Raw genomic sequence first — 15,905 nt, 5'->3', positions numbered from 1 at the left:
ATTAACCAATATAAAATATGAAAAACTTGATAGCAACCATCTATCAAGGTGAAGGCCTGTGGGGATCATGAGACAGTTGAGATGTTGGAATTGTGAAAAGCAGGTTCTGGATGTATTCTAAATATAGTCTGTGTATTTTCTCCACAGATGGGGACAGAGTGTGAATAAAGAGGAGAAGTCGTAGATAATATCAGAATGTTTGACCTGAAAGTTGATGCTCACAACGGTGACCATGAGCCTCTGTCACAGCTACTTGTCTCTGATGCTGTATTAAAAAAATAAAGCAATACGTGTGGCTGTCTTCAAACAAAATTTCAATTACATAAGTACAGTACCATACCCTTTAACCTATCAAAACTATAGACACAGAACTATCTACAATACTCACTGCCCACAGTATCTGAGTTTTAATACTATTTGTTCACAATCATGCAAGATTCTTAGTGTCCTCCTTAGTTTTCTTACTATTAACTTCTTTCTTGGGAGGGAGAGAGAGAGAGAGATTCAAAATGTTCTGATGGGAAACAACCAGAACGATGATTGATCCTTTATTATTAACCCTATTTTGCATCCTTTGGCTAAACTTCACTTAGTTCTGGTACATCATCATTTCATTGGGTCCAGATCCAATCAAGTTGACAGCCAATATTACCCAACACAGTAGTTTGCAGCCATGTTCTTGTCTTGTAGGCCGTCTCTTTACACTGGTGAATGCTTCTTTCACACTGCAGAAGATTTTTAAATTTCATTTATCACTTCTTAAAATTATTTCCCACCCTATTAGAGCCATTTCCAGAAAACCTTTGCTTAGCCTATATCTCGAAGGGTTTTGTGTATGTTTTCTTCTAGTAATTTTCAACATGCAGTCAATATTAAGGTATCTGATATATTTTTAGTTGATTTTTTGCAGAGTGGGGATGAGAGATGAGGACAGTTTCATTCCTCTACATTTAGCAATCCGGGATCCCCACATTATTTGTTCAAGAGGCTTTGTCAAAGGCCTTTTTGGTATTGATTGAGCTAATTATCTGATCTCTCTCTTTATGTCTCTTTATGTGCTGAATTACACGTACTGACTTGCCTAGTTAAAGCAACCTGAAATCCCTGGAAAGAAGCCAGGATGGTCATGGTATATTTCTCACCCCAGGAAGAAGAGTTGTCATATTGACAACAAATGATAACAAATGCTGATAAAGAAGAATATGGGAGCAAAGAATACTTATGCCCTCTTGGTAGGAATGTAAACTTATGCAGTCACTATTGTAAAGAGTCCTTCTCTGTCCCACCAGCCAGTTCCCAAACAATGACATGGAGACATCTTAATTATAAAAGCTCGGTTTATAGCTTAAGCATGTTCCTAACTAACTCAAAGCTTAAATTAACCCATTTATATTAATCTATGTTCTATCACATGGCATTACCTCTCTTCCATCTTGCGTCTCCTGTTTCCTCTCCATGTCTCCTGGCTTCCCCTGTGTGCCTAGATTTCTCCTCCTTTTTTTTTCTCTACTTGGAAGTCCAGCCTATAGCTCCTGCCTACCTATTGGCCAATCACAGCAGAAACATCTTCACACAGTGTACAGATATTCCACAACACACTATCACATGGAGTTTCTTTTTTTTAAATATATGGCCCAGCTATACTACTGTTAAATATATACCCAAAGGACTCTAAGTAACGATACCACAGAGATTCTTGCATTTTCATGTCTATTGATTCCCTACTCACATTAGCCATGAAAAAGAACTAGCCTAGACATCCATCAACAGGTAAGTGAATGAAGAAAAAATGTGGTGCTCATAATGGAATTTGATGCAGGTATAAGGAAAAATGAAATTATATCATTTGAATGAAAATATGTACAACTGAAAAACCATTGCATTAAGTTAAATAAGCCAGACTCAGAAAGACAAATACTGGGTATTTTCTCTTATGTATAGAACTTAGATTTAAAATTGCTCATGTGTGTATGTATACGTGTACACATATCAAGGGGGAATCATGAGAAGGGAAAAGGAATTCTTAAAGGAGGTGGAAGTAGAGACTATAACATCAAACATGTGAAAAGGAGCACTAACGAGCAGAAGGGTTGGAACCAGGGGGGCGGGGGGGAGTCACCAGAGTGGTGCTTGTAGAGGGAAACAAATGAGAAAAGTATAACAGCACATACATATGAAGTAACATTAGAAAACATATAACTTCATATTAACCTCAAAGACTGACTAAACTAATTAATTTCAAATTTTTCCTAAGTGCTGAAACAGTGAAAGACAAATTAAACTGTAGCTGGAAATTCATGTCTACACTATCTCCCATTCGAGAAATAGACAGCTGTCAATCATGGAATTACTTTCTAAAATGGCTTACCTTATGAAGAAACAGATTGTTAGTACAACACATTTTATATACAATCATTGTCAAAGTATACATACCATGAGCTGGGAATCTGGAGAGTCGTTTTCTTAAATTCCCAAGGAGCCCCTTGGGGAAGTCGTCTGTGAAAGCCAACCCAAGTGTGGTGACATTGAGGGAAGGAGCCGGCCATGCTTCCTCACTTATGTTGAGTTAGGGTGGCGTCAAAGATTGTGGAGGAGAACTTGAGTGGAGTTTAAAGGTTGAGAGTGGAGTTCTCATCATCTACATTAACAATAAATCAAAAATGAACATAAAGGAAACATTTTCAGGACAATGACTGAAAACCAGTAACTAAAGTCACTAGAAATGAGAGGGGGTGACGAAGGACCTTGTGAACAAGAACAGGAGTGGGCAGTGTCCATGGAAACTAAAAGGAATTTTGATTTGTTGTAGATAAATGGTTTCCAGTTTGTGTAACTTAAAATGTTAAAGTGAATATATTAGTATTTATATAGTCTCATTATTACATAGTATACATAATATAATATTATTATATAGTATTATACATTATTATTTTTCTTCATTTTTATGACTTCTTGGGGGAAATATCACAGAATTGAATCACTTCATCACATTAAAGACATATTTTTTAAATCTAGTACTCGGAAGGCTGAAACAGGAGGGTCATTTGAGTTTAAAAAGTTGTGACCAGCCTAAGGAATGGAGCAACATATAAGACCCTTTCTGGGGGAAAAGAAAAAAAACTTTTTAAGAAAAGGATGTGGGGCAATCTAAATAAGCATTTCCATGAAGAATATAAAAAACTGGTTAGAGTGGCAAGAAATTTGCTTAACATTATTAGTCAGCAGAGCAATGTGAGCATATACCCAGTGAGATGCCACTACTTACCCAGCTAGGATGATTGTAATAAAAAAAATGAGATAATAACAAATGTTGGCAATGAAATGGAGCATTAACTGCTTATACACTGCTTATGAGAATGTAAAATGATACAGCCACTTAAAAAACATCTATGCAACTCCTAAATGCCAAAGTGCAGGTGTCATCTAACCCAGCAAAAAAAAAAGGAATACACATCTGAATGTAATTATAACATTATACACAACAGCCAAAGGATGGAAATAATGCAAACATTTACCAAAGGATAAGGAGTCAAGGAGTGTGATCTACCCATACATAAAATATTACTTTCTCACCATGGCAATGAGGTACTAATGACTTACAGCATCTTGAAAACAATATACGAACCAAAAGTGGATAGTTTTTTTAAGACCTCACATGATAGGATACAATTTATATAAAATTACTTGAATAAGAAAATCTACTTTAAAAAAAAGTGTATTCGTGACAGCCTGAGGCTAGAGTTGGGTGAATTAGAAGTGTGTAGCTGAGAATGAGAATGTAGCAGTGGGGTGAGAGTGCAAGAATTATCTTCCCGGTGTTGAGATGTCCTGTAATTGATTGAAGTAATTGTCTTCAGAACTTTATGACTATCCAAAAACTATTGAATATTACATGTGAAGTGGATAAATTATATGTAGTATGTGAGCTGCATCTCAATGAAGCTGTGAGGAAGAAACAAAGGACAGTCACAGGGCTAAATTTGCTGTGATCTCTCAAAGATATACCAGTCCCATCATGGGACTTTGTAAGGCTAGCCTCACAGTATAGTGGCTTACAGTAAACTAAGGACGGTTCGCATAACCACATAACAGTCCAGCTTTATCGAGAGGCCCTGCTTTTGATTAACGGGTTAACTAGATTACAATATTAGCTAGTTAGAGAATAATAATGAAGTTATTTACAAAACTTCCATGATTCCAACATCCGTGCATTTACTGGGCAAATCCCACAGTCCTACCCATCAAATTAATAGCACTAGGTGGGAAATACCAAAGCAAACTTACATAGCTGAATCTGCATGTAAAATGACTGACTTATCAAAAGAAAGAGTGGGGTTAGGTGGGGAGTCAGTTTTATCTTGTGTTTCCATAGTCTGCAAAATCTTTACTTTCTCAATTAGGAGATTTCTCTCTCATGTTGGAATGAGAAGCGGAACCTCCCTCACATTCGCTCTGAATCACTGAGCCATCCAAAAGAACAAAAGGCACCAGAGTTGTTTGCTATCATTTTATCTGCCATAGGACCAATTAGGCTATGAACAGAGAAGGTGTTTAATTAGTATTTGCTCAACTGGAAAAGAAAGAGATTGTAGAGCCAATTAAAAGCAAATCTATATACTTGTTTATAAAAAAACAACGCACTGGTGTCTGGCAAATCTGGGCCGAATGTTATGCAACCGGATTTGGAAATACTCTGTAATGATCCGTCTTCTAAAGGCCATTCATTCTTCTCAGTTCATGGATCCCCTCCTTTCAAAAACTTTTCTCCCTTGAAGACATGTAAAAGACCTCTGTTATTTCCCCCAGAAGTTGTGCATGAATTGTTTTTCAGTAGGAGCAGAATTTCAGTTTCCCAGTCACTTTTAGACACTGTCAAGGCATTCTACTTAAACTCAATAATTACTCAAAATTCTTCTCTAATATATATTTAGGGAAAATAATAAAGAATAAACTGGAGAAAATTGGTATACAGTGACGTTTGGAGAGAATAAGCTTAATTTTAAATTTTAAACTTCTTGAGGAAAACCTGTTTAAAAGGACTGAGGGGAATACATTTAAATTTTGTAGAGCAAAGAAAGAGATATCTTGATAGAGGGGACCATTATGGGGCTAGGGAAAAACCTGGTGCTAGGGAAATTCCCAGGAATCCACAAATGGGATGCCAGCTAAGACTCCAAGCAATAGTGGAGAGGGTGCCTGACTGGCCTTCTCCTGTAATCAGATTGATGACTACCCCAATTGTCATCATAGAACCTTCATCCAGTAACTGATGGAAGCAGATGCAAAGATCCACAGCCAAGCACTGGGCCAAGCCCCTGGAGTCCAGTCGAGGAGAAGGAGGAGGCATTATATGAGCAAGGTGGGGTCAAGATCATGATGGCGAAACCCACAGAGACAGCTGACCTGAGCTAGAGGGAGCTCAGAGACTCTAGACTGACATCTGGGGAACCTGCATGGGACCCAACTAGGCCCTCTAAATGTGGGTAATGGTTGTGTGGCTTGGGCAGTTTGTGGGGTTCCTGGCAATAGAACCAGGATTTATCCCTAGTGTGACTGGGCGTTGGGGGTTGGTCCAATCTCAACTAGATATTCCAGACTTTGTTGACTCCTCATGGGAGGCCTTACCCTCTCTGAAGAGTGGATGAGGGGGAAGTGGGGGGGGAGCGGGAGGAGAGGAGGGAGGGAGAACTGTGGTTAGGATGTAAAATGGAAAAAAAACTTTAAAATAAAAAAAATCAATTAAGGGAAAAAATATAAATTTTGTAGATTGTTTCACTCCTTTTCAAAATGTCCTAAATGTGTTAATACAACTTACCTGTCTCTTGGATGACTGTATTTCCCCAGACACCAATGCTTCTTTTGTTTTGTTTTGTTTTGTTCTCTGTTTCTACTGGAAACAGTCTCATGTAGCCCAAACATGGCTCCAGAGTGCTTCCGTAGCTACAGTTGACCTTGAAGTCTCCTCTCTCCTTGCTAAGTGCTGGGATTGCAGGAATACACACCCATGGTTTTTTAGTAGCATTTTTTGTGTGTTTTTATTGTCTCATTTATTTGGGGATTATAATATAATTACATCATTCCCCTCATTCCATTTCCTCCCTCCAAACCATTCCATATACCCTGTTTTGATCTCTTTCAAGTCCATGGTCTCTTTTTTCATTAACTGTTGTTATATGCATATATGCATATATCCCAAATCTATCTTAGTCTGTATAATATTGCTTATATGTATGGTTTTAGGGCTAAGCATTTGGTATTAGATAACCAATTAGTATGGTGATATTGTATCTGTGCACCCCAATAAAGCTTATCTGGAGATCAGAGGAAAAAGCCAGCCACTATGTTAAACATAGAGGTCAGACAGTGGTAGCACATGCCCTTAATCCTAGCATTCGGGAGACAGAGATTCACCTGGATCTCTATGAGTTCAAGGCCACACTGGTAACAGAGTCTGGCATAGTGGCACATGCCTTTAATCCCAGCAGTAGTTAACCATAGGAGTCTGGAGGTCTGTACAGACAGACAAGAAGTGATAGAGCTGGGCCAAAAGAGGAAAATGATATAACTAGGCAGAGAGAGAAAGTGAGATGGCAGGGCACAGAAAGCTATATGGGCATGAGTATACAGGAAGTAGCCTCTCTTTAGCTGAGGATTTCCTAGTAGTCAGAATATGGCTGGCTTCTCTCTGCTTCTCTGATCTCTCACTTTTCACCCCAAAATCTGGCTCCAGGTTTTTAATTAATAAGACCATTTAGCAATTCATGTTACAAATTGGTATACCTGGGAAAACTACGCCTCCCATTCTCAGCAATTCCTTAGTTGCCTTTACTTCTTTGTGTATGGCTGAGGCCTTGTAGTCTTTCCCATCTTATTATCAATTTTTAACAGTGCCCTTTACCTGAATGCCTTCCATTACAGCCTCACTTTCCATCGTATTGAGGCTGCCAACACTGTTCTCATCCCCTATGTTGTAATGTCCTAATCACTACACAGTCAGGGACACTGCTTTTGTTTCATTAACTTTACACACCAAAACCCATGTACATATTAAGGGTTTAAAAAAAAATCACATGATGCCTTGGAGGAGTTAAATTGGAAGATGAAAATTGCTAAATACGTGTGTGCGTGTATGTGTGTAACAACAGGAGATGGCCCAGTGAGCAAGAGTGTTGGCTGTGAAAACATGAGGATTTGAGCTGGAATCCCAGGACCCACATAAATCTGGTCATGATCATGCACGCCTGTAACCCCAGCATTAGGGACCAGAGACAAGTGGGTTCCAGGAGTTCCTGGTCAGCCAGCCTAGCAGAAATGGCAGGCTGCAGGTTCAGTGAAATATACTGTTTCCAAAAGCCAGGGTAGAGAGCAATAGAAAAAGGCACTCAGTGTCTTCCTCTGGGCTCTGCATCATGCATGCTCCCCCACACACACTAAGAAAGAAAGAAAGAAAGAAAGAAAGAAAGAAAGAAAGAAAGAAAGAAAGAAAGAAAGAAAGAAAGAAAGAAAGAAAAAGAAATCCATTGGGTGGTTGCTAAGAAGTCTTCTTAGGTCCACATTTTGGCAAATATTTCCAGATATTTAGTGTGCCTGAGGTACATTGAATTTCTGAGTATATCAGATACTTGATTAATTAAAGGAGAGAACCAGATATGTTTGCAGTGGGCCAGTTATTATTTTAGTACCAAGCAATTAAAAATGTCATCTGGAAAATGAGTCACATGGAAATTTTAGCCTTCATCGATCCAAATTGTCTCTCCCCAAGCAATTGTGCCATTAAATATTAAACACTCTTGCTTCACCCAATTAATAACTAAAGTAAATATTAATCACATTAATGGCAGACCACAGAGTTCAAGAGCTAACTGAGGCTAGTGTAGGAAACTGAATAGGTATTTCTTTATTAAAATTGCTCAAGTGATGATTATTTATGCACCTACCCCAGGGGTTTTAGGGAAAATCTTTAGAATCAAATGCTTGGTCTATCGTTCAGCAATTGAGAAATCTTGAGCAAGTATTCACCCTCAATTCTAAAGAATCTTGCTTATTTTATTCCAAACCCAGTGGTGAAATCACACATGGCGATCTTAAGAACAAAATGAGCAATAAATACATAGCAGAGTACTTGAATGTAAGAAGTAATATATAAATCACCATTCTGATTACAAGAGACAGGCAGTTCAGGCTACCTATATACTATTGCTAGAAGTTTTAGTTGGGGTCATCCTTGTAGATTTGTGGGAGTTTTCCTTGCACCAGGTTTCAACCTGACCTCAAATGCCCCAGCAGGGCCTAATGCCCTGGCAGATTTTTGTAAACCTATTCCTAATACTGCGTTGCTCTACCAAGACTTAATAATATGAGGGAAGGAGCTTAGTCCTACCTCAACTTGATATGCCCTGCTTTGTTGACACCCATGGGAGGCCTGTCCCTTTCTGAACAGAAACAGTGGAGGAGCAGATTGTGGGGGTGGGGGTGAGGGTGGCAGGAGGGGCAGTGCAGAGGGGAGGTGGGAGGATGGAATGGGAGAAGAGGGAGGGGAAACTGTGGTCAGGATATAAAATAAGTGAATAAATTTAATTAAAGAAAAGCAAAGGTCAAAAGAGAAGCAAAATCTGATATAGGAAGGAGGAAATGACTTATAAAGTAAGGTCACAAGAAAACAAAAACGGAGTGCATGGACTCAAGAAGACAGATGAAAGATCTAGGCCAGGGGCCACAAGCCTACAGCTCCAACTATTTGGGAGACTGAGATAGGATAATTGCAAGTTCAAGTCTGCCTGGACTACTGTGTGACTTCAAAGCCAGCCTGGACAAATTATGGAGATCCTGTATCAAAATAAGAAAAGCAAGTAAAGGGTCAGAGTTATGGCTCAGTAGTAGATAATTTACTTAATATTTAGGTAAATTATATTTAATTTACTTGATACTGTAGGTCCAATCTCCTCTAACACACACACACAAAAAAAAAAAAAGAAAAAGAAAAAAAACTCAACACACACATGCAGACATACAAGTACACACACGGCACAAGGCTCTAGGTCCAATCTCCTGTAAAACACACACACACACACACACAAAAAAAAAAAAACACTCAACACACACATACAGACATACAAGCACACACACAAACACAGACATACAAGCACACACACACTACCAGTGGAAATATTAGCTTCAGGAAAAATTTATAATCTTCCTCATCCATTACGTTATGGAGTAAATCTCAGTCAGGAAAAATAAACATTAAAAAACTGGCTGTAAAGTATATGACTTCTAATTAGATCTGGATTTCAGATGCGCAATCAATGTATCTTGTGTAAGTTTTTAAAAATGCAGCATGCATGGGGAAATATCTATAGAAAAACACTATTTTTGTCTGAAATTCTAATTTAATTTTATATTTTCGCTTGTTCAGCCTGACAGTTCTGTGACTAAAATCAATTTTAGAATTTCATTGTACCCACTAAAGCCAATTTAATAAAAAAAAAAAATCACTGGAAACAAAGACTGGGACACGTATAGATAGAACTATGATGAGGCTGAATACAAGTGTAACAGCCAAGGTAAAACAAGAAATAGAACCTTCAACTCCGGTTAGAATTTTGAGATCATTGAAAAGACAGAGTTTCTAGGCTAAATATTCTCCTCCTCCTCTAGTTTAAGAATTAATTAAAATCTGAAAGTATAGTTTCCTTTCATTGCCTACCACATCTACATTTAATTCGACTCTTCATCCTCCTTCTCCATGGTCAATTCTCCCCCACTGCGGTTACAATAATTAATTCTGTGAGCATCCTTTGTCCCTGAGATCATAAAATTGTCTCATCCTCAGACCTAAGCAGCGCTGCTCACCCTCCACACTGTCCAATCTTTGGTTTCGTGTATTCTTAGAATTCTTTGTAATACTTCTCTTGGCACTGTTTCGTTGGTGATGGTTTATTTTATTTATTTATTGACTTGTTTGTTCTTTTACTTTGAGACAGTATCTCAATATGTAGTTCCAACTTGATCTGGAATTCACATTCCTCCCGTTTCGACTTGCAAGTTCTGAGATTATCGGTGTGTAGCCCCATACATGATAGTTCTTCTTAAAATGTTATTTATTTTTCTTCTACCTGGAAAAATTCCCTCTTAGTTGCTGGTATTTGCAAATCCTTCTGAGACACCTAACTGATTCTGCTCAGGTAATCCTCTCTCCCATGGCTCCTCCCAGGCATCACCTAGATCTTCCCTCCTGAACCCTCATCCAGAGCATAACGCATTCTAAAGGTGCAGTGTCTACAACTGTATCTCTTTACATGTCCTACTGAGAGGATCACCACTGGGCTGCCTGGGGCACAGGAGAAGTATCTTCAATATCTAATGATGACTGAACTCAGAGTCATCATGCTTCAAGATGTCAAGCCATCACCTCCAATCTGTAGGGGTTTTCCATAATTCGAAATTGTGTTACTCTCAAAAGAGAAATAGTGGACACATAGATTTCAGAAAGAGAAGCCACACTGAACTGCTCAAATCACCACATGAGTTATCTCCCTACCGGGTGTGCTTGTCATGTACCAACCTAACTGTGAGTGAAATGTCTGGTAAAATGGCCCTTAAGAGGTTAAGTAATGAGGGGATTTTTAAGTGACTCCAATTTGGTCTAAGAGCCACTGATTCAACCTACCTAAAGGCTCATTTTCATCGTGATATCTCTGGTAACTCTCTATTAATGTTTATGGCACTCAGCCCCATAACATATAATTGAACATTTATGATGCATTAATCTTCCTTTCAGATGGGCAGGAAGTGCTGATTCACCACAGAGAAAATGAGACTTGCACTAGGAGGAGGCTTTTAAAAACTCATAGAGTTTTCTGAGTCTGCACACCTTTCAGCTAGAGACTAACTGAGTTTAAATAAGACTGGGAGAGTGGAGATGGGGGAATTGGTGAGGGACGGGGAAGCCCATCTAAATGAAGGATATATGGAAAAGCCATATGGAAACCTATGACTTTATAAGCTGAGAAACAGGCCCAGTCGGAAATAGGTAGGATACTGTCTTATATGCTGCTGGATACGGAGGCCCCAGAAACACCCAAAAACAATGCCTGTCCTTACCTTTCCTTTTGGTTACCCATCAGAACTAGATGATAACTACTGAGAAATGATTGCAAGATACAGAATAATCAAACTGGAACTGAACTGTGAACTCCCCCCCCACCCCCCCCCACCCCCACCCCCCCACCCCCCACCCCCCCACCCCCCCCCCCACCACCACCCCCACCCCCCGCTTCCTAGCTTTCCTAGTGTGGGAAGTTGCTATGCAGGAAACTGGGGGAGAGAGAGTCATCAAGGGTCTTACCCAGCTGTGAACCCGACCTATTAACTTATCAGGCAAGATACTCCCACTGACACAAGAGTGGTATAACTGTTAAGGGGGTTACTACCCAGTCTCTGATTGGATATGAGGTCTGCACCAAAGGAGGGAATCCTTGCCTTCCAAATAGTACTCAGCATAAATCAGAGGTGTTTCCCTTTGCAGGAAAATGGTGAACACAGAAATGCATGGCTGTTCAAGGTACTGAGAATAAGTACTAGTCAAATGTCCAGTCCTTAACAGGACACATAACTTCCCCCTCAAGGCTCAGAGGAAGTCTCAAAAGAGTAGTGAAAAGAATCTGTTGAGTGCTAACGGTGTGGCACACACAATGCAATTATGATCTCATATAAGCTGTGGTTGCCTGCAGTCGAGCTGCACAAGAACTTACCTGCCAACAATAATCTCAGACTGAGAAGGTGATATCTGACACCTGGCATTGAATTATTGGCTTTGGAAGGATTCTATGGGAGGAGAACACAAAATTTTCAGTTACACACCGATTGATGAGCCCACCAGGCTCCACGGTTTTGCTCCGAGCCCACATTTGTGTAGATGGTAAAACTTGGCAAGTTACAAAACAAAACAAAAAGACATGAATGGGAGAAGGGGCTTGTAGGGAGAAGAAGGGGATGAAAGGGATCGGGGCAGGCATTTAGAGAGAGTGAGGAAGTGAGTGAACTGTGTACGTGTACGCGATTGTCAAAGAACAAATGCAATAGAAGAAAAATAGAAATGAAAAAGAAGAGGTATGTTAAAGAATACAGTCTTAGAAACATCTTAAAACCCTGACCAGACACCGAATTCCTTCCTTAGTCTTGCTGAGAAGGAATGAAGTAACTGGTTTTAAATTGTATAAAATAAATGCCTATTTTAAATGCCTTGAACATTAGCTATCACTTTATTTAATCAAGCCCTTGGAAGTGTGGAGGAGCAGGGGCAGGAAGTGGCCCAGTGTCCTCAAACTCCATATGTAAATTGTGCTGTGTTTCCAGCATGACTTAGGTACCCTGCCATTAAGGTCAGATTTCCTAATTCAAGTGATAATCATGCAGAAAAAGAAAATTGATGCTTTTCCTTTCAAGCTATATGTGTGTGTGGTGTGTGTATCTGGCATCAGCTCCTGTTTACATATTACAAAATATAATATATACTCTTTAATTAACATAAAATTATATTTGTAGCTATGCAGGACGAGTTATTGTGCCATGGGTTTCTCTAGGGAGCTCCTGGGGATCTGAATGTCTGTCATCCAAGCACTCATTCATAAACTGAGGAGCCACACCCAATGATGGGAAACCTGGACTTAATTCCCAGATCCAGTATCATTTCACTCTGTGACCTGAAACAAGATTGTTATTCTCTGGACCTCAACTTTTTCCAATATAAAACATGCACTTGGGATATATTTCTGTATTTTAAACATTTTTTTTAATTAGGAGAGCTACTTTAAAACCAAAATCCTACCAAGAAATAACTAAATAAAAGGAAAACACCTTTGAACAGTGGGAGGGGAGGACTCAAACTCTAAAACATTTTACCAAAAAAACTTTTATTAAGTACAAATGTATTCTATGCATACTACAAGATAGACTATTCAGTTCATATAAATGATAATAGCATATCTATTAAGATTTCAAATCAGGAAACAATAAATTCCAAATATCATCAGTGAACCTGAAAGCTGACTGACATCATACCAATTGAATATGAGGACAGAAGTCATAGCAAATGAACAAACACATGGTTGAACAAAGTAAAACCTGTGAAGGAAAATCACAAATTACTACCTTGTGATAAAGCAGGCTTGGTCCTGAGGGGTGTATTTCTCAGGTAAGAGAACACGCATAGGCTCACATCATGTGCCCAAACGTTTCAGGTTTACTAACCATGATCTGTAAAAAGGACTAGAATTGTTAGTCTTTCCTTGCAGATGTGGGTCTCCTTCCACGTAAATGGCACCACTAAATTAATTTCACCTACACCGATGCCAGTTGATTACTGTAGCCTTCTTGCTGCATCATCCCCCATGCCATTCTCACACGTCTTTTTAGTTTAAATCCTAACTTATATTAGATACCTTTATTCACCTTATTACTTTCATAGGTTTTGTTGACTAACAAAACTCAATGTGAGGCTGAACACCCCCAGGAATGTGAGAGTCAAAAACTTACAATGTACACTTCTACATCTCTCCCATCACACAGCTATAGCCAGTCTATGTAGCTAATTAAACCAGACATAATACATAGATCTGCATGAATCCCCCACCCCTCCAAAAAAATTAAAGACAGCTTTGGTCTCTACAAAGGGATTTTTGAAGTTTTAACATGCTGTGAAATATCACTAGCCTGTATATCTTATCTTTATCTTGACTGGGTCAATAGGAGACACTCATATTACCCACAGATAAGCACAGAGATGTACCAGTTCAGCTGTAATGAACTTCAAGCTGGCAGAGGCCCAATTGGCCCCATGAAATAAGACACTTCTAATCCATGTCAAGGAAGAGAAAAATCAGAACTCCATTCCTGAAAAGGCTATAGAGATGAAGACCAGAATATCAGTTAAAGGAGCTAGGAGAATGAATTCCTACCACATACCTATCAGACGGGCAAGATGAATCTTGAATTATAGTAGATTATTACAGACTTAGCAAGAATGATCTCAATGGTAGCTGCCACTCCAACAAATCAATGCAACCCCCCAGTACCTGATAGTTACTAGCTGGTGCAATCCAACATGCTTTCTCTCATTTCCCTCTCTGTTCATACTTTTTCTCTGTTTCCCTCCCTCCCTCTCTCTCTCCTTCCCTCTGTTTTATAAAGGAAAAAAGAATATCAATAGAGTATTTCTGTCTTCTTTCAGAAATACATTCACTTTCCAGACCAGCTATAATCTAAGCTATCAGGAACTTAATAATCTGATCATGTCACAGACCATGACAATAGCCCACTGCAATAAATGTTCATGGACTTGGTAAGCAGGACGTGGAAAATGCACTCCATCCGTGCATACCAAGTGGAAAACTGAAAATTTTCTGTTGCCAATTTTCAGTGCACTCAGAACCAAAATTCTGGATCAAGCTCTCAGCAATTTTACAGCGATTTGATAATATAATCGTATGCCTATTGAACCTGATATTTTAAACTGAATTTTTGTTTGATATATGTTTACAACTTTATTTTTTTCCTCATTCCTTTGATTATATTTTATGAAAGCTTTGTCCTGTGGAACTGTGTATGGCAGTCTAAACATAGCAGAGCACACTCTCAACAAAGAGACATAAAAAAAACCTCCCACTCTATGAATATTAACCACAGACACTATACCAATTATGCACAGAATCAACAATATACGTTTCATTGTCTGAGACTGATGCAGCTACATCCCCTGCTGGGGGAATAACTTGTCAAAAGGAGACAACATTTCTGGTCCAAAACAGGCAAAATATAGCTAAGAACCATACTCATTCTGGACAAATGGATTTGACAAACGGTGGCTATAGAGGAAAATATGATGTGTTATTGGTTGCAGGGGCAGGGAAAGTGGATAACGGTATATTCTCTTTATTCTTTCCACGTGTGTCTCTTGAAATCATTTGAAGTAAAAATGAAGAGAGATCACTGTTACTGGGAGTTTGTGGTGACTGTACTCATAGTCAGATGACAATTCCCCACTTCTTTCCCTGGCCATCTTAATGTACCCACTACTTTATGCTGACCTGGGTTTTGATAGGAACTCTTCTAGGTCTACAACACTGCATCTCTTTCTAGGCTAAGACTTCCTGCCATGGTGCTTAAAGTAATGATTAGCAACTGTTTCCCTGGAACCCAGGTAGAGACTGCCCAGTGTACACCCTTTTTGTTTCTCCTGGAGTTAGACAAACCCTGCCATCTTTATAAATGTTTTTATTATATGACAAGGCCTAACATAATTCAGCTATTCTGACCTTATATACACTGGTACAAATAATCTGTCTTTTCATTTATCTGTCTGGTTTTGCTTCTGAAGTCCTTTCTGATTTCAAAGCACCATTCATCTATGATGCTGGCTACAGGTGCTTTTGGTCTTTAGGTATGATGTCATTCTGTTTTGAAAATATAGGATAGGATATGGAGAAGAACCTGAGGGCTAGAGAGCAGGAATGAGAATTCAGACTCATGGTTTCAGGCACTACACATCAGTGCCCAGTCCCGGATCCCAGAGGCAGAAATCACCATATAATCTTTTTCAACTGAAAACTAAAAATGGTATAATTTTTCATCAATAATATATTCTTTGGAATTATGTTTATGTTGCATAACAACTGAATCAAATCAGTCAATATATACTAACATATATATATATATATATATATACATGCACATATACATACACATATATATAGCCACACATAGCTATTTTTGTGGTAAGAACACTTAAAATATATTCTCTTAGAGATTTTCTTAAATGTAGTATATTGTTATTAACTCCAGTCACCATTTTGCACAGTAGAATTCTTGGAGTTGTTTTTTTCTATCTAGCTAGATGTTATGGTCTG

Source organism: Peromyscus californicus, unplaced genomic scaffold (assembly GCF_007827085.1).
Source record: "Peromyscus californicus insignis strain IS unplaced genomic scaffold, ASM782708v3 Scaffold_1__1_contigs__length_55948999, whole genome shotgun sequence".
NCBI classification, from domain to species: Eukaryota; Metazoa; Chordata; class Mammalia; order Rodentia; family Cricetidae; genus Peromyscus; species Peromyscus californicus.
Note: the sequence above shows the minus strand (reverse complement) of the source record.